Genomic DNA, 21,451 nt, shown 5'->3' with positions numbered 1-21,451 from the left:
GAATCAGAGAACTTGAAGAGGTCAATTAAAATTATCAGTCTAAGGAGCTGGAAGAAAAAAAAGAAAACTGAACAAAGCCAAAAAGACCTGTGGGACACCATCAAGCATACCAACACACAGATAATGAAAGTTTCAGAAGCAGAGAAAAGGAGGGGGGTAGAAAGAGTCCCTGAAGAAATAATGCCTAAACACTTATCAAATTAACTAAAGACACAGAATATACATATCCAAGAAGCTAACCAAACTCCAAGAAAGATAAACACAAAAAGATTCACACCAAGACACATAACCAAACTGTCAAAAGCAGAGAATCTGCAAAGCAGGGAGCCAAAGGCCAAAGGCAACTGGTGGCATAAAAGGGATCCTCAATCAATAATAGGCCACATTGTAATGAACAAAGACCTACTATACATAGCACAGGGAACTATACTCAATATTTTGTAATAACCTAAAAGGGAAAGAAACTGAAAAGGGATATGTATATGTATGTATACTGAATCACTATGCTGTACACCTGAAACTAACATGACACTGTATACCAACTGTACTTCAATTTTTTTAAAATTTTTAAATAATAATAATGCCACATTAACAAAATGAAGGAAAAATACCATATGATCATCTCAGCTGCTGCAGACAGGCACTGGACAGAATCTAACACCCTTTCATGATCAAAACACTCAACCTGATAAAGAATCATCTATGAAAAAACCACAGCTAGGGCTTCCCTGGTGGCGCAGTGGTTGAGAGTCCGCCTGCCGATGCAGGGGACACGGGTTCGTGCCCCGGTCCGGGAAGATCCCACATGCCGCGGAGTGGCTAGGCCCGTGAGCCATGGCCGCTGAGCCTGTGCGTCCGGAGCCTGTGCTCCACAACGGAAGAGGCCACAACAGTGAGAGGCCCGCGTACCAGAAAAAAAAAAAAAAAAAAAAAACGCAGCTAACATCATACTCCACACAACTTGTGTATGTATTCAATGGAAAAAGACACGTTCTGTTAGAATTAACCATGAAAACATGTTAAGAAAAAGAGGCCAGACACATTCAGAAGCCAGATCACATGTTGCAAAATCCCAGTTTTTATGAAATATCCAGGACAGACAAATCCATAGAGATAAGAAGCAGAGACAACCAGGGACTGTTGGGAGGGAGGAACGAATGGGTACTGGTTGCTAAATGGATACAGATTTTTCTTTTGGGGTGATGAAAATGTTCTGGAACTTGGTAAAGCTGGTGGTTTCACATCATTGTGAATGTACTAAATGTCAGTGAATTATACGTTTTAAAATGGTCAATTTCATGTAATGTGACTTTTGCCTCAAAAATAAATCAAAGTGCCGTATTACAACCCCTTGAATAAAACATATGAATCCAGAGAGATGAATACATACACTGAAAAATTTTAGGAGGAAGAGGTTATTTATACAATTTCTAAGAACCTCAAAAAAAAAAAAGTTACTACAGTTTTGCAGTGAAATGGCCTGGCAAATAGCCTGGGAAATCCTTAATCAACATATCAAAGTGAATCATCAGTAACAGAACAAACTGAAATTGCGTGCCAATGAGCAAAACAGAGCACCACTTCACTTTTATAATATCCTAACCAAAGATAAAGAAGCACAGCCTGTCTCAACAGGACAAAAGCTAACTTGAGAGACATTACATGTACTAAAACAACTGGCCCATAATCTTCAAGAATCAGGTTATGCAAGTCAAGAAAAATCATTTTTTAAAAATGATGACGCTGTGACATGTTTATTCTAATTTTATGAGTCATGTTTTTAACTTTTGAAAAGTATACTTTGACATTTTATTCCATTCAGTTTTGTTTGCTTCACTACTGCAATACCATTAATAAAGTTTTATTAATATTTAGTAAGCACTAGGTAATTTCCAGACTTCCCTAATAAAAAGTAAGAGGCCCCTCCCCTATGGAGTCTGATTCAACAGGTCTTAAGCAAGGCCTAGAATTCTGTTCTTACGCAAGCACTTAAAGTAATGATCATCAGGAGGGCTTCCCTGGTGGCGCAGTGGTTGAGAGTCCGCCTGCCGATGCAGGGGACACGGGTTCGTGCCCCGATCCCGGAAGATCCCACATGCCGCGGAGCGGCTGGGCCCGCGAGCCATGGCCGCGGACCCTGTGTGTCCGGAGCCTGTGCTCCGCAACGGGAGAGGCCACAGCAGTGAGAGGCCCGCGTACAGCAAAAAAAAAAAAAAAAAAAAAAAAGTAATGATCATCAGGAAAAGATGGTAAATACTGTAATAATTATTTACCAAGAAGAAAAAAAATCCTTGCCTATGGAACATGACCTCTAAAGGAAGCAAAATAATCTATTACTTTACTATTTTTTGCAGTTTTGGTCATGACACAGTGTCCATATCATCTGTTATCAAACTCAAAATTACAGATTAGACTCTCAAATATAAAACAGCATTAGCAAATTTCACAAGAAATCTAGACTATTAGAAATTTCCATCCTTTAAGAAGTTTCGTATTATTAATGCTTGCTTTAACCTGGAATTTTGTTAGACCCCCTTATCCCCCTCAGCTTACCTCATCAAGTTGTTCAGAACATTTCTCTGTTTTACTTACATGAAAAAAAAGTCATAAAAAAAAACAGCAGAGGAATGTTATGAGAATTGTTATTATTTGTTAAATTGCTACATATGAAAATTGCTACTTTCACCCCCACAAAAAAGAATTTTAAGGAGAAAAACACATTACTGGAAACAGCATGCTTTCAATTCTCAAGTTTTTAGGTATAATACACAAAATGTAACTGAAGTACTCCAAAACTTATAATGAGCTGACTTAATTTTCATATAAAATGCACCACTACAAAAAAATAAGCCTTACTCTATAAACAAATTTTTACTCATTGAGCTTCTCTTTCCCTCACAAAACTAAACAGTTTAAGTCATCCCTGAATGAGATTTTTTTTTAAAGGTTGGTAAAGGTAAACTTTAATTCAGAATTATACTGCAAACAATATGGACTAAATGGCATAAAATTTAATTCAAATCAACTCATTTACTAAACAGCCAATGCAAGCAAAAACAAGTACTAAACACTGAATATACAAGGGCAGTTTTCCTTCTAACAGCTAACAAGCTAACAACTGGAAAACAAGGTTGCTGCCTCAAATCCTTTATCAGAAAAGGTATAAGCAAATTATTTATCTGAAGTATTTAACCGTAAGAAAAGTGCCATCATCATCAGGGTTCAAAGAGAGTAAACATATACACTTAAAAAAATATATATGCTGGGATCAGCTTAGATATGTTCTCTGAAAAGTGGGCAGAATCAGAAGAGATAAATAATTTACCGCTAAGCTACACAGCCAGTAATATGAACTCAGATTCTTCTGCCTCAAAAGCCATGTTCTTTGTTCACTACCAGTATATTTCTCAAACTTTCCGACAGAAGTTACTTAAAGCTAATAACAAGTCCACTCTCCTGCCCCACCAAAATGTATTTTCGGAAAGTAATCAAAATAACTCATCCTCAAGTCCTATTTTTTTACAAACTTATAAAATTTCTGCATTATACTATAATATATCCATGTATGTTTTAATACAAAAATTTTTAAGTTATTACCATCAAGTAAAATAACCTTGCAGCAAGAGATGACTGGTTTACCCTATGTGTTTCTTAAACCATGTGTTTGAGAAAACACTGCTATAACAATGTAAAATCCCAGCGATGACTTAGTTCAGCTGGAATACCAACACGAACAAAAAAGAACGTAAGTGTATATATGACTACTGTTAAAAAAAAAAAAATCTTGGATACAACTGACAATGTCTCATATAATGTAGAATTGGATTTTTTTTAAACCAGGATATTACATACTACAATCAAGAAACTTCTAAATTACCGTCCCTTAAGATTCAAAGATAGTCTTTCTTATTTAATATGTTCAAACTTATTTTATTTAGCCCAAGACACAAAACCATAATGCTTAATGTTTTATTTCAATTAAGCAGAAAACAAAATTACCCTCTCCGGCACTGATGCAGGAAGGAAATGGAATTTATCACTGTTTCTCCCCACCTGCCCCCACACCTTGGCCGGTAACGTAATTCTAAAAAATAAAAAATCTGAAGCAATCAGTCACTCTGTGTGAAGAATTTAGAGTAAGCATGGAATATCTCTGAACAGGTCTCTTAAAACTATTGGGGGCTTCCTTTCTAAATGGTACTAAACCATTCTGCTACAAATATATCTGAACTAATGAATCTAGTCACTATACTCTCAACACATCAAGCCAGTAATGAACAGGTCAACCAAACACCACTTAATATGCCAGGTATATCTAAAACCGAGTAGAGAAAATACTCTGGGGAAAGTAAGCAGCGTGCTTTGAACAGCACACAGGAATAAGAAATCTGAACTACATTCAGCAGGCAAGGGAAGTACTCAGAAGTTTTAAAGTTGCAATTACATGTCTGGAAATGTGCTTTCAGAAAATAAATCTGGTAGCTTGTTGTAAAATAAAGGGGGTGGGGAGGATTCAGTAAATCACCTGGAGAGGAAAATATTAAAATCTAGAACTTTAGTTCCCATTACCACCATTCATAACAAATGTTTTCAAAAGTTTCGTTAATTTTTTAAAGGACTATTCATGAGTTCAATTCCAATGGAAAAGAGCTTCCCTCAACTTTCTAAAAACAACAATATAAAAGCCAAACTCAAAGCTCTCATAAAAAATGGAAGTAAAGAGAGCAAGAGTAAGGGAGTAGTACAGGCAATTCAATAAAGTTGGAACACTCCTTCACACCATACACAAAGATAAACTCAAAATGGCTTATAGACTTAAATGTAAGACATAACACCATAAAACTCCTAGAAAAGAACATAGGCAAAACATTCTGACATAAATTGTACCAATGTTTCTTAGATCAGTCTCCAAGGCAATAGAAATAAAAGCAAAAATAAACAAATGGGACCTAATCAAACTTATAAGCTTCTGCATAGCAAAGGAAACCGTAAAGACAACCTACGGACTGGGAGAAAATATTTGCAATGTGACCAACAAGAGCTTAATTTCCAAAATATACAAACAGCTCACACAACTCAATAACAAAAAAAACCAAACAACCCAAACAAAAAATGGGCAGAAGACCTAAATAGGTTTTTCTCCAAAGAAGATATACGGACAGCCAACAGGCACATGAAAAGATGCTCAATATCGTTAAGTGTTAGGAGAAATGCAAATGAAAACTACAATGAGGTATCTCACCTCATCTGATCAGAATGGCCATCATCAGAGTGTCTACAAATAATAAATGCTGGAGAGGGTATGGAGAAAAGTGAACCCTCCTACACTGATGCTGGGAATGTAAATTGGTGCAGCCACTGTGGAAACAGGATGGAGGTTCCTTTAAAAACTAAAAAGAGTTACCATATGATCCAGCAATCCTTCTCCTGGGCATATATCCAGAAAACACGAACACTAATTCGAAAAGGTACATGCACCCCAATGTTCATAGGAGCACTATTTACAATAGTCAGGACATGGAAGCAACCTAAACATCCATCAACAGATGAAAGGATAAAGGAGATGCGTGCACGCGCACACACACATACACAATGGAATATTACTCAGCCGTAAGAAAGAATGAAATAATGCCATTTGCAGCAACGTGGTTGGACCTGGAGATTATCATACTAAGTGATGTAAGTCAGAGAATGACAAATATTATATCACTTATATGTAGAATCTAAAAAAACAGTACAAATGAACTTATTACATAACAGAAACAGACTCACATAGAAAACAAACTTACGGTTACCAAAGGCAGGTGGGGAGGGATAAATTGGGAGTATGGGATTAACAGATGCACAACACCATATATAAAACAGATAAACAACAAGGATGTAAACAACTACACTTCAATTAAAGAAAAATTCAAAAAAATAAAAATATAAATAAGGGGGTAGTAACAATGGATATGGAGTGGGGGAAAATGGCAGAGAGAGGAAGACTGCAGAAATCTACAGGTGGGTGATGGTAGATGACTGGATGTGGAGAGCTAAGGAGGCTGAGAAACCAAAGATGAAAAACATTTCAGGGTTAGGAAATGAGGGGGACACAAAGAAGATTTGGGGATGCTAGTAAATGGTGTTAACACTGTGTGTTCATTTTGTGAGAATTTATCAAGCTGTATACTTAAAATTTGTGCACATTAGTGCATGTGTGTTACAATTAATAAAACATTCAAATGCAAATGTTTTTTGAACAGAAAACCAGGAACAAAGTTCCCAAGAACTATATGGTAACTTGGAGTGAATCACTGAAGGTCAGTGATTTAACCATTCGTGCCTAGGTACTAGAACCTCTGTAAAAACCCTAAAGGAAGGGGTACAGAGAGCTTCCAGGTTGTGGTACACCCCAAGCTCCACAGGGACCCTTCCAGACCTCACCCTATGTACCTCTTCATTTGGCTGTTCAGTCGTGCCCTCTAGCATATCCTTTAGAATAAACCAGTAACAGTGGTGTTTCCTTGCATTCTGTAAACCACTACAGCAAAATATGGAACCTAAGGATGGAGGAGGGTTTTGCGGGCATGGGAATCTCCAATTTGCAGCCAGATCAGACAGAAGTGTGGGTAACCTGGGAATCTTCTACTTGAGGTTGGTATCTGAATTGAGGGCAGAAGGGCAGTCCTATGGGACTGAGCCCTTAACCTGCAGGGTCTATACTAAAGGGTCTATAGTAACTCCAGGTAATTGGTGTCAGAAAATCCTAACTGAATTCAACTGTAGAACACCCAGTTAAGTGTGTCCACAAAAAATTGGAGAACTGCTTGCTGCCTGGTATATGAATGCACACAAGAGTATCTAACTATCATTCAAAAAAAAAAAAAAAAAGGAGTCGGGGTAGATTCTCCAAATAAAGAGCTAACATGAGCGCTGACACCACAAAGATATTTGGCTTTTCAAAGTCTTTCAACATAACATTCAATAAACACTGCTCACATACACAAAAGTCCCAAACAGCTTTTTATCACCTCATTCTTGAATATGAAATAATAATCAAACATTTTAAGGAAATGGCAATAGGAAAGAGACCACTAAAAACCACGAACACAAAGGAAACAAATAATTCAAGAAATAACTAGCGAAATGGAATTTTCAGAACCCCAAAGATAAATAGCAACTTCGGGAGAGATAAAAAGAGAACACTCCTGTAAAGGAAGGAAAAAATCAGAATGCATCAAAATTCTTAAAGATCTCCTGCTATAACACAACAAAATAGCAATCAAAGTGCTGAGGGAAAAAGTATTTTGAATCATGAATGCTATACCCAAAATATCAAGTGTGAGGCAGATAAATACATTCTCAAACAGTTCCTAACAGCCAGGAGGAAAGAGAAAGACCAGTGGGACTTCCTGGCGACCCAGCCATTAAGACTCTGCGCTTCCACTGCAGGGACTGTAGGTTCAACCCCTGGTCAGGGCACTAAGATCCCACATGCTGCATGGTGCGGCCAAAAGAAAAAAGAAAGAAAGAAAAAGACCAGTGACCAACATTTTCTAGTCAGTCCATAAAAAAATTAACTATTAAACAGAAAAGATGCCCTGCTATTCTCATAACAAGAGAAGTACAAATTAAAATACTGGAACTACTCACCTACCAAACTTGCAAAAATCTTTGTTAGGGTGGGTCCAGAAAAGCTTGTAGTCTAGAGTTAATTTTTGTCCCCCTAATTGGAGCTAATCCTTTTGAAGACTTTGCCTATACTCCATTTACTGCCTGTGCTCCATCTACTAGGTGGTCTTTCCACTGAGGCTGATGGAAACAAAGACTTTTCCTGGTCCTATGTAAATCTTCGGAATTGTTTCACCTACTCCTTTCTGGTGGTTCTATTCCCTGGCTTCAGTCACTTCCAAATGCGCATGTGCAAGTCAGTCCTAAGTCAAAGCCTTGAGTGGACCCTTTTGAGTTCTCTCTCCTACCAAGTTTCCTATTATAATACTTTGCCCCACAAATTCTACCTACTTTGACCTTTTCAAAATTTCAGTTGTCTCCTTAACTTTTAGTTAAGACCACCAGACTATGTTTGAATTCACCCTCCCTGTGCTGAAACCTATTAATTTTCTTCAAGCAATGAGCTGGGGCATTTATAACACTGACCACCCCCCGTCAACCAATATCTAAAAGCCTGTTTCATACACTTTGCCTGGCTTTTTAGATTTCTCAGATGAGTGGGTAAATCTGGTTATCTGGTTGCCTGTTAGTCCATCACAGCCAGAAGTAAAAGTCTGCATGCCAATTCAATTTTTTTTTAATTTTTCACCAGAAACGTGTCTATTTTATTTTATTTTTAATATTTATTTATTTATTTGGCTGCGCCGGGTCTTCATTGCGGCATGCGGGATCTAGTTCCCTGACCAGGGATCAAACCCGGGCCCCCTGCATTAGGAGCACAGAGTCTTAACCACTGGACCACCAGGGAAGTCCCTGCCAACTCAGTTTTAACACTACAGGATTTTCACTAAATTGAATGTTTTACCTGTATAAATTTTCTCATGGAATTTTTCTTGAAAGGATTCAACTAATTCCAATTTAACTGTTTCCCAAAGCAAAGTCCAACAACAAAATCTAGCACTCAACAAAATGAAATTCGTAATTTTCAGCATTCAATCAAAAATGATCAGTCATGCAAAAAGGGGGGGCTGCAGGAAAATGCTACCAATAACAAGAAAATAAATCTATCTTTATAGAAAGATATCCAGAAATGATGGATATGATGGAATTAGCAGACAAGGACATTAAACCAACTATATGTTTAAGGAAAGGGAAAATAGGAACACAAAGGAAAAACAGAAGCTATAGAAGATACTTCTAAAGATTAAAAAAAAGTAATATCTGAAATGAAAAACATTGAATAGGATTAACGGCAGATTAGACAACGCAGAAGAAAATGATCAGTAAGTGTACTGCTACGGTAGCGTTCAAACTAAAAAGCATCAAAGGAGACAAAGACGGACACTTTATAACTGAAATGTACGTTTAGCAAGATAATTCTAATATTTGTGCACCCAATAACAATGAAACACTTTTATAAACCAGAAAATACAGGTGATACAAGAAAAACACAGAAGACTTGAACACACCTTGCTCAGTCCCATAAAAATCTTATGGATAAAAAATTAGTAAGAGTATAGAATATTTAAACCATACTCATTTAGGTGTTCACAGATTTTATATATCAAATACTAAACCCCCAAATACAGGAAGTATATCTTCTTCAAGCACCCATCTTAGGTCACCAAAAAATCTTTAATAAATTTCAAACATACCTACAAACAGCATTATCTGACCATAATTCAATGAAACTAAAAATAACAAAATCAAAACAACAAAAAGACTCTTCTACATGTAATTTTAAAACAAAGTAAGTGAAAAGAAGCAAATTCACAAAACCAATAGTTAACAAACTGGAAAAGCTGAAGAACTACAAATAAATCCCAAAACTGTTCCGGGTGGGGAGGCGGGGAGATCAATTGAGAAGCTACTAGAAGATAAAATCAAAAATGACAAAAAATCATAAGAAATCATCTGAACGACTCTATGTAAAGTTGAAAATATAGAAATGGACAATTTTTGGAAAAATACAATTTACTAAAAATATCCCCAGTAAAGAGAAAACCTAAACAAATTACCATGAAAGCGTTCCATTACAAAAAAAAAGTCCAAAAGTGTCCTTGAGAACCAAGATTCTAAGCACTGAAGGAAGGAAATACACATGGTAAGACAGAAGGCAATAAATAAAAACCCTGTGGTCCTAAAATACAATTGGAAGTATCAGTATGAACTTGTGCAGTACTGTAGGGTAAATATACATTAAGACTGGCTTAGAATTTAAATTCTACTTTAAATATCAAGCATTCAAAATTTAATTCAATGTGATAAAGCAACTATCACTTTTAAAACTCTTCCATCCATGGATGAATGGATAAAGAAGCTGTGGTACACGCTAAAAAAAAAAAAGGAAACCCTGCCATTTGCGACAACACGGGTAGACTTTGAAGGCATTATGCTAAGTAAAATAAGTCAAAGAAAGACAAATACTGTATGATCTTACTTATATGTGGAATCCAAAAAAAAAAAAACCAAACTCAAAGAAAGAGATCAGATTTGTGGTTACAGAGGTGGACTGAGGAGGCCAATGGATAAGGGTGACCAAAAGGTACAAACTTCCAGTTACAAGATAAGTACTAAGGGTGGAATGTACAGCATGAGATAATGGATGGTAACTAAACTTACTGTGGTAATCATTTCACGATATATGTGAAGTCAAAACATTATGTTGTACGCAAACTTACACAATCATATATGTCAATTATATCTCAATAAAACTGAAAAAAGATTCAAGGCATAAAAAAGTTTTTTTAAAAAAACCCTGACCGTTTCACAAGCTACTTATCAAAACATTCAACATATATATATATATATATATATATATATATATATATAGGCTATTCCATTAAACACAATTAAGCTTCCCATAAAAAAATATTTGACATATTTGTCTTCTGAATAACACAATTCATCAACAAAAATGACATTTATGGAGCAGATACTCCAAAACTCCACTTTAAACAACTTTCTCCACAAGAATGCATACTAGTATGGAATGAATGAAGAACTGAATGAAGAACGGGAGGGAGGGAGGGAGATCAGCTCATTCTTCCCAGGTATCAGGAATGGCAATTACACGTAAAAAAACAGAGGCGCGATACTGGTAATGATTATCCTCAAACTACCAAATGTGAAATCCACCAGACCAAATTACAATGAATGTGGTATCAATTTAATTCCATAATTGGTTACTTTGTGCTGAAACTCCACATAAGTAGATTTATTAGCAAAGAACAGTAAAAATCTTTAAGAAGGGAAGCAGGTAGAGATAGAAAATTAATGACAAAGTAAACATTACAGAAAAGGGAAAGAGAATACTTACTGAGCCTACATGCAGATACCATGTTAACACTTTACATCTCAATCTTCTTAATAAGAAAAAGTATTTTAATCCCCATTTTACAAATTAAAAAAAAAAAAAAAAAAAAAAAACTTGTACCCATGGTGTCACAGCTAGTTCCAAACTAGCTGTTTGGAGGTACAAACACAAAAATCTTACTCAGTCTCTTCATCTAAATTATGGCACAGAATTCATTTTTTAAAACACAACTGTCCTATTTACAGGTTTGATAATTTGCATTTCAAATCAATTTTCTAGAATTAGGAAACCATAGATTTAAGAATATAGTTTCCTTAATTCCAGATTAACTAGTTCTTTAACTCCTTTTTATCTAACGTAACTCACTTTAAAAGCCACAATTTCACCGTAACATTAATATGTGAATTGAAAGAAACATCAATGGTAGACAAAATAAACCCGACACATACAGAAATTTAGTATGTGAGTAAAGTTGAGACAACCCTACCTCAAAGCTTACTCAAAATAATCATCAAATGGATCAAAGACTTAAAGGAGAAAAAAGCAGTCATTATATAAAAAGTAGAGGAAATTTTTATTATCTCAGAAAGGGGAAGGAAGGCCTTTCTAAGTATGACACACAAAAACAGAAGTAATAAAAATATATTTACATATGAACTCAAAAAGCATTCTATATGATAAAATTCACAACCAAGATCAAAGAAAACACCATACTGCGGGGGCGGGGGGCAGGGCATACTTGTCACATAAAGCACATATAAAGGGGCTTTTCCCTTCCTACATAAAATGTTGCTACAAATCAACAGAAAAAGAACTCAATAGAATAATGAGGAAAGAATATAAAGAGTTCACAGAAAAAGATCTTATATATAAAATTTTCATTCTCGGGAGTTCCCTGGTGGTCTAGTGGTATTAATATGGAATAAACTTCTAAGATAGTTCCGTAGTAAAAAAAGGTTACAGAGCAAAGTGGACATCATGCTACTACTTGTATAAGAAAGAAAAATATAATGTGCTTATATATACATAAGGTCTCCCTAGAAAAATTCATAGAAATAGTTTCTTCAGACAAGAACTATTACTGGACAAAAGGACAGAGAGGGTGACTTTTCCATAAAAACCCTTGTACTATTTGTAATTTGCACGAGGTGCATGTATCCAAAATAATTTTAAATCCTCTTTAGTCTGACTCAGCTTTACCACTTCTTGAATCCTCAAACTCTTTAACATAATCCACCTTTTTCTGAAGCCAAGTTAGGCGGAAGAGCAGAATCCCAAGAGCAGCAAACAAGTTTCAACAAATGAATTTATAAAGCCTAACCCTATGAATAAGTTCACCAAGGGCTAAGAGATACAGGACCCTTGATAATGAAATGAAAAGATTTGGGGCATTCCCTGGCGGTCCAGTGGTTAGGACTTCCACTGCAGGGGGCATGGGTTCAATCCCTGGTCTCAGGGAACTAAGATCCCACATGCCTCGTGGTGTGGCTAAAAACAAATAAATTTTTAGAAAATGAAAAAGACTTGGAAATTCAGGTACCTTAATTTAAGGACATAAATGGTTATGAAGACAAAAATATATATATATATATTCTCTCACACAGACGCACACACAATCTGATACGCAATTTGCTTTAGGGCTTTACAAGTACTATCTCATTTAGTCCTCACTATATCCCCAGGAAGTTGATATTGTCTTTTCTACAAAACAAGAATAACAGATTTTTATATAGATGTGAAGCACATTTTAAAGTTCTCAGGGTCACAGTACAGTCAGTGGCAGCTCAAATTCTTAACCACTCTACACACCCTACACATGCTGTAAATAACCCAGGATACATTAGGTAGAGACCATGCGTTATATAAAATATTAGCTTTAAGTTTAACAAGCACCTAGGTCAGTCTCTAAGTTCTGAGTGTAAGTTTTAATCTTACCTGTCAGGCACTGTCTTCAGCTATAGCTTCATATCAAACTATACAAAATACAGATCTCAATCTGCTAGACAAAAAGTCTCTTACATGGCAAAAAAAACAAAAAAAAAGACGAGTAATTTGAACTACCGCAGCAGTCACAACTTGCTTTCCACTAACCTAGCCAACTTTGTCTCCAAATAAGACTCTTGTCCTCTCATCGAATTCAGTCCTTGGAAGGCCCTAATTTTAAGGACTAAGGTGACAACATTTTTACTCACTTTTCCCCATTTCCACAATGTGCGTATAAAAGGTACCCCTTTTAAATGAAGAAAGACCAGAGACTACAAATCTAAAACAATCAGTTGAGTTAAAAAAAAAACGTGAGGCAACTATGCTTGCACAGGAGAAGTCCTTAAGACATCTTGATTATCAGGTAGTTTTCAACCTAGCTAGCATGCATGAAGCAATGATTTCATTATTCACCTAATGATACTTGCTGCAGTAGCCTCAAGTTTAGCATCCTGCTAGAGCTTTAGCAAATAAGGCCCCCTGCAAGGGATCTGTAAGATCCAAAGCTAGACCAAACTGAGAAAATTTGTAATAATACCAAAAATAATTAAAGCTCTACGGACATAAATCTGCATTTCCATCTTTGAGGAGACAATGTAAAAGGATTATGTTTCCTCAAATAAAGACATTAGTTAATATAAATGAACTCTTATGGCCTTCCTGATTTCCAAAAATGAGGAGCCTGAATTAGCCACCCACATATTTCAAAGTCACTCCTTGAACTCTAAAGTGTGTTTTATCTTTTTAAACCTGAGAGGGCAATTTCACTAGATTTCAATCCCTCTGACTGAATACTTCAAAACTGGGGACAGTTTTTGAAAGGCCAGGGTCATAATAAAGAAGTCTTTATCAGGTAGTCCCCTCAGAAAGCCAACAGCAAATCCAAAGCCAGCCTTGAATCTAGCAAACAGACTAGAAGCTCATGTAACAATTTAAGTCTAGGCAGATAAAACCGCTTCTAAATGATCAGACAGCAAAGAAACTCGGCTGTAAATAATCTCCTAACAAATTTTACCTAGTCCCCACACAGTTAAACAGCAGTTCTATAATAAAAATACCAATTATATATACTCAATTTGGGGGGAAAAAGAGTTAAGTTACATTATCTAAGATGTTAACAATTATTTTGCTGTTAACAATTCTCTTGCTCTGCAAGTAACTGCTCTGCAAGTAACTGCACTGAGCATATAACAATAAACAAATGAGACAAGGTACCTTCCCTCAGAAGTTTATGCAATAAACATGGGTGAGAGTAAATAAGATAACTAAGAGACTGATCTGAATGAAGTAAACAGGATAATATAGAGTAACAAGAAAAATCAAAGGATACAGGAAGGGGGTTGACCACTTTACACAGAATGGTTAGAGAAAGTCACTCAGAATGTAACATGAGTCAAAAACTGAGCTAACAAGGAAAAAAAAAAGAGGCAGAACATAAAGGCCCAAAGACAGGAAGGAAAATGCTTGGTGTAGTGAAGGAAGAGAAAGAAGGCCAAAGGTCAATGGTCTAGGAAGACAGTAAACAAGGTTGCAGAGAAAGGAAGGGGACAAACAATGAAGACGCTGGTAGGCTATAGAGTCTGCATGTTATTCTTAGGGTCCAATGGAAAGACATTCTGCTCTGCGAATCATAAACTACAGGAGTGTAAGAATGGCACAATAACAAAGTTACAAGGCTATACAGCAAGTAGTTCAAATAAGAGACGATGGCGGCTTGTATAAGCCCAGTGACAGTGGAACAGAAATGGACATAACAGAAATGGACATATCTGTTTGGGAGAGCAAACAGATTTGCTAATTGATTAGATGGGAGGAAAAGAAGGAATCAAAAGTGAGCCCTGGTTATTTAGCTTGAGTAGGTGGATACTGTATCCATTTACTGAGCTAGGGAAGAATGAAGAAAGTATGGGGCTGTGAAACACTCAAAAAAGCTCAAGTTTTGGATATGTTAAATTTGTAAACTAAATGGAGAAGTCAAGGTTAGTTAAATTACAATAGTAAAATATGGGGAAGGTCCTTTGCATAAAGATGCCATTTTAAACTATGGTACCATACTGCAGGTTAAACAATTACCTCAGAAGAGTGAAATGCATTATGCTTCAACAATTTTAAACTGGTCATAAATGCAACCTAAACATACCTGATTTCTGCTCAGTTCTGTCCCTTCAACTTACATTTATCTATTTTCCCTTATCCACAATCTTCCTCCTGGTTGATCATATGATCCTCAAACACTACTATCTATCTGACCCAGCCATAACAATACTACTACTACTGTTTGTTATCATCTTACAATTTCAAAGCATTTAGCATTCATTACTTCACTTGATTCTAACGATAACTTTGTGAAACAGGAAAGAACCAGTTTTACTACAGCAGGAAATAAAAGTCTTACAAAGGCTGGCCTGGCCAACAACAAATAGCTATTATTTACTAGATGGGATGAAATCAGCGTTCAAATTTAAGGACTGTCTGCTCTGAAGTTCTGTGAATACAGAGTAAACAAACCACATGAGTTCAAGAACCTTACATTTTTGCCTTGTTTGTTAGTAAACAAGAACCAGTGAAAGTACAGGCACATAGTAGACACTCAAATATCTACTAGGCAATGAACATCTCTAGCATAGACTAGTACTCAAGAAATAAAAAGCCCAGATCCACTGTTGAGCCAATGTTTTAAATAAGGTAAATAAATACCTTTGTAAGTAAGTAAATACCTTATTTAAGTAAATAAGGTGGTATGTTTGTATCCTACTTTCTCATTTCCAATATAGAAATGTTGTCATTTATTTTCCAAGTATGCTCAAGTATAAATTAGATAATATCTAACATTTCAAGCCACTCAAAAGAAGATTATTGCTCTATGAATTCAGGATGGCATTATTTTGCAACCAGTCTTATTTCACATATCCATAAAAACAATTTCCCCTTTTAATCTGAATTTCCTATAAAAGATTTTAGGAAAGAAAAGATGTCAAACAGGCTGTACAATAGAGCAGAAAAAAAAGATCAAAAACTACCATTTGTATTTATCGACTACTATTTTGTGGAACTGACATAATACATACATATCAAGGAAGAGGCCACAAATAGTTCCACATGCGTAAGGTCAACTGATATTCAACAGAGGTATTCCAACATGATCCAATGGGAAATGAAGTCTTTTCAACAAACTGAACTGGGAGAGTAGAACATCTAAATTAAATAATAATAAAGAAATGAACCTAAACCCTTTCACAGGCCAAAAATCATTCAAAATGGATCACAGACATAAAAATATAAGCTAAACTACAAAACTTTTAGAAGAAAGCTAAAAAAGCAGGAGAAAATCCTGTGACTTGGGGTTAGGCAGAAATTTCTTATGACACAGAAAAGCACAAATCAGGGACTACCCTGGTGGTCCAGTGGGTAAAACTCTGCGCTCACAATGCAGGGGGCCCAGATTCGATCCCTGGTCGGGGAACTAGATCCCACATGCATGCCGCAACTAAGAAGCCACGTGCCGCAACTAAAGATCCCACATGCCGCAACGAAGATCTCACATGCTGCAACTAAGACCTGGCACAGCATGCATACATGCATGAATAAATAATTTTTTTTAAAAAAAGCACAAATCATGAAGAAAAAAGTAACCAATTTTACTACAAATTTTGAACTGCCTGATCTTCAAAACACAGTTAAGAAAATGAAGACAAACCATAGATGGGAGAAATTTGCAAAACGTGTATCTAATACACTTGTAGCCAAAATATATAAAGAATTCTTACTATTTAATAAAACAAGCCAATTTTTTTTAATGGACCAAAGACTTTAACAGACACTTCACCAAAGCACATAAAAAGATGCTCATCATGTCACTACACCATATGATAGCTTTAATGCTGGCTAACTACCCACTCAACTACCCTGGCAGTAAATACTATAAAAATAAAGGAAATATACTCCAATTAATCACTGTATTATTAATCAACGTGAGGTACTTTTCTTCCTTAAAGGACAAGAATACTTACGAACAATAGATCATCTGCTTCTTTTAAGAAGGGCAAATAACCTGTACACGGTGTTTTGGAAATTGGGGGGCAGGGAGGTGGGTGTCTGATCACACCTGTGCTATTACATATTGAAATACATTATTATGAATGTCTTTTTTTATAGCTGTATATCATTGTGATCTTATTATATGCATAGGATATTTTATTTCAGGATAGTATACACACTTTAAAAAGTGCACTTTAAAAAGGTTAGGGATCTGACTGGATTCTGTACCACTGCTCTAGAGCTGTGCTTTCCAATACGGCAGCTAGTAGCCATATATCGCAATTTAAATTTAAACTAATATTAAATAAATCTTAAAATTCAGATCCACATCTGCACTAGACACATTTCAAAACTCCATAATGACATACAGCTAGTGACTATAATACTGAACAGTATAGACAAAAAAATGCTTTCATCTTTTCACAAAGTTCTATTGGACAGCACTGCTCTTACAATACAACCTATTACTTAGAACACTAAGGAAGTTAACTGTAACAGGAAAATGAAGATAAACAGAATTCAAATTATGGTTCTGTCACCTACTGAGAAGCCTGAGTAAACTATTTAATTTCAGACTGAGTTTCTTAAACCACTGAATGGAAATAGCATTTCTTCTACATGATAATTGGGAAAAGCACTTTATAAATTAAAATATTATATAACATTATTTATGAAGTGATCCTAAAGGAGAATATTCCTGAAAAAGAACTCATTTGAACATTTTATTATGAACAAGTCACAACTGTATCACATTAAGGAAAATAAAATTTAGTTGCTGGCTAAGAATAAAATATCTTCTAAGTTCCTGAAACAAAATAGTATTTGACTTTCTTTATATTGTCACCCTACAACTCTAACTATGAGCCATAATGGGTGGGAGTCTAGGTTCTGGATACAGAATGTATGGATTCAGAAATACCACTCACTTACTGGCTGTGTAACCTTAGCAAGCAATTTAAAATCTGTGACTTCATTTTCTCATCTATAAAATTAGGACAATAGAACCTTCTCACACACTGTGTTTATGAAGATTAAATTAGTTAATACAGGGCTTCCCTGGTGGCGCAGTGGTTGAGAGTCTGCCTGCTGATGTAGGGGACACAGGTTCGTGCCCCAGTCCGGGAAGATCCCACATGCCGCGGAGCAGCTAGGCCCGTGAGCCATGGCCGCTGAGCCTGCGCGTCCGGAGCCTGTGCTCCGCAATGGAAGAGGCCACAACAGTAAGAGGCCCGCATACCACAAAAAAAAAATTAGTTAATACAGTTAAAAAGCTTAGAACACTGCCTGCAACATGGTAAGCATTAATATTAATTAAAATCCACTCATTATGGTAAATGTTGGTATCAAGAATAAAGAACTATAACTCAACAACAAAAACAATCCGGTTTACAAATGGGCAGAAGACTTGAATAAATATTTCTCCGAAGACATACAAATGGCCAATAAGGACATCACTAATCAGTAGTGAAATACAAATCAAAACCATAATGATACCACTTCACACCCATTAGAACACAAAACATGGAAAACAACAAATGTTGGGAAAAAATAGGGAGAAATTGGGACCCCTGTGAACTGCTGATAGGAATAAGAAATGGTGCAGCCACTATGGAAAAAAATATGGTGGTTCCTCAAACAATTAAAAAAAGAATTACCATATGATCCAACAATTCCACTTCTAGGTATCTATCCAAAAAAATTAAAAGCAAATCTTCAAACATATATTTGTACACCCATGTTCACAGCAACATTATTTACAATAGCCAAAAAAAAGATAAAGGCAATCCATGTGTCCATCAATGGATGAATGGATAAGCAAAATGTGGTACACACACATATAATGGCTTATTGTGTCTTAAAAAAAGGATATTCTGATTGCTACAATATGGATGAACCTCGAAGACGTCTGCTAAGTGAAATAAGCCAGTCACAAAAAGACAAATACGTCATGATTCCACTTACATGAGGTACCTAGTCAAATTCATAAAGACAAAAAGTAGAGTGGTGGTTTCCAAGGGTTGCGGGGAGCAGGGAATGAAGAGTTATGGTTTAATGGGTACAGAGTTTCACTTTTACTAAATGAAAAGAGCTCTGGAGCTGAGTGTGGTAATGGCTGCATAACAATGTCAATGTACCTAATGCCACAGAACTGTACACTTAAAAACGGTTGAATTGGTAAATTTTATTGTTGTATTTATGCATAATGTCATGTATATTCTGCCACAAATTTTTAATTAGGACAATGAAGTCTATTTTATTATGAAGTAAACATAACTAATTTCCTCCAAGATTTCACTCAAAATATTTAAGAAGTGTTTTGAAGAATACAATATCAATAGGTATGAGGTACCTAGAATAGTCAAACTCATAGAAAGTCAAATGGTGATTGCCAGGGGCTGGGGAGAAAGGGAAATGGGGAGTTAATGTTTAATAGGTACACAGTTTCAATTTGAGAAGATAAAAATGGTTCGGGAGATGGATGGTGATAATTGCACAATAATGGAAATGTACTCAAGGTCACTGAACTGCACACTCAAAAATGGCTAAAATGGTAAACTTTGTTTATTTTACCATAATAAAAAAAGTTCCCTCATTACACAGATTGGGAGATTAGAGCAAGGAGTGGAAAACCTTACATATCTCACACAGTGGTTCAAAAGGTAGAAAGACTTAAATCTTCTAAAGTGATACAAATTTAGAATACACTTTCTCCTCTAAACTTAGAACAACTCAAACCTCCTATTTGTGGGGTGAAGACTTTTAGCTAGTTATACTGACACAACTACTGGGTGTAAAGAATTACCCCTATTGTAGTTTTTAACTATGTCCACAAATTCTTTTGACAAAAGGTGGAGCCTAACTCCTCACCCCTTGATTGTGGGTTAGACTTAACAACTTGCTTCTCATGAAGAAAGTGTGGCTGAAGTGACTTCTGAGAATACGTCATAAAAGGTATCACGGGGCTTCCCTTGTGGCGCAGTGGTTGAGAGTCCGCCTGCTGATGCGGGGGACGCGGGTTCGTGCCCCAGTCCGGGAGGATCCCACATGCCACAGAGTGCCTAGGTCCGTGAGCCATGGCTGCTGGGCCTGCGCGTCCAGAGCCTGTGCTCCGCAACAGGAGAGGCCGCGGTGGTGAGAGGCCCACGTACCGCAAAAAAAAAAAAAAAAAAAAAAAAGGCATCACGCTTCTACCTACCTCTCTTCTCAGATCACTTCCTCTGGGAGATGCAGCTGCCATGTAAAGAAACTCAAACAGCTACAGGTCTGCATATGGTAAGGCATATGGTAAGGAAATTGAGTTCTCCAGACAACAACCAGCATCAACCTGCCAGCCCAATGAGTACACCTTCTTGGAAGGAGATCCTCCAGCCCCAATCAAGCCTTCAAATGAGTGCAACCCATGAGATTTTCATGAAAAGACATGGAGGGAGCCAGAACCACTCAGCTAAACTGCTACGAAACTTCTGACCCACAGAAAATCCATGTGCTATATACTATTTTTCTTTAAACTCACTTGTTGAAAGAATATACAGTTTACCCTTAACACAGTTTAGAACTGTGCAGGCCAACTTATATGTGGATTTTTACCAACAGTAAATACTACACTATCCACAACTGGTTGAATTCGTGGATGCAGAACTGCAGATACTGAGAAACCTCAGAAATGGAAGGTTGACTGTATGTTATGTGTGAATTTTCCACTTCAAGGGTAGGTGCCCATAATCCCCACGTCATTCAAAAGTCAACTGCGGGCTTCCCTGGTGGTGCAGTGGTTGAGAGTCCGCCTGCCGATGCAGGGGACACGGGTTTGTGCCCCAGTCCGGGAGGATCCCACATGCCGCGGAGCAGCTAGGCCCGTGAGCCATGGCCGCTGAGCCTGCGCGTCCGGAGCCTGTGCTCCGCAACAGGAGAGGCCACAGCAGTGAGAGGCCGGTGTACCGTAAAAAAAAAAAAAAAGTCAACTGCGTATTTATGTTCACTGAAAAGCTAACTTGTTTTTACTAGTATACATATGTAAAGACAAAAATGACACTTTTTCAGTTGAAGAATGTTTTTAACATATCTGCAAGTTGAGTTTCAACAGAAAAAAACCTATGTAACTAGGATTTTTTAAATTCTTATTCTTGCTTAAAAAATTGTTTTAAGTATGGAAAAAACTTTTAAATATAGTTTTAAAAATATATAACCTGAAAACTGGATTAAAGGGTAGAAAATGAAGATCAAAAATACTGCACTCCTCAAGCTGTGAACAGAAAGATGACTAAAGAACAAGAAAATGAGTAGGATATCTTGTATAAAATGATGCAGAAACCACCAACTACTTGAAAAGATACAGAGCAAAAGCCTATAACTATTCTGCTAGGTGGGGCAGCTAACAAAAAGGGGAAAAGCAAGCAGGTGAAACTGAAAAAGACAGACCCAACCACAAAGGGTCTTCAACAATTTTAACATTTTGTTTTT

The 21,451-nt window shown here is 36.5% G+C and overlaps 1 protein-coding gene and 1 non-coding gene across 3 annotated transcripts in view; both read right to left on the bottom strand.

The window, feature by feature from the left end:
• GPBP1 (GC-rich promoter binding protein 1) overlaps positions 1–21,451 on the bottom strand; it is a 73,035-nt gene that overhangs the window by 45,469 nt on the left and 6,115 nt on the right. The gene's annotated exons all lie outside the window — the stretch shown is intronic.
• Positions 8,389–8,461, bottom strand: TRNAR-CCU (transfer RNA arginine (anticodon CCU)). Its single transcript has one exon. It is a non-coding gene; the product is annotated as a tRNA-Arg (tRNA).

The sequence above is a fragment of the Mesoplodon densirostris genome, chromosome 3 (assembly GCF_025265405.1).
Source record: "Mesoplodon densirostris isolate mMesDen1 chromosome 3, mMesDen1 primary haplotype, whole genome shotgun sequence".
NCBI classification, from domain to species: domain Eukaryota; kingdom Metazoa; phylum Chordata; class Mammalia; order Artiodactyla; family Ziphiidae; genus Mesoplodon; species Mesoplodon densirostris.
Note: the sequence above shows the minus strand (reverse complement) of the source record. Positions and strands in the feature narration are given on the sequence as shown.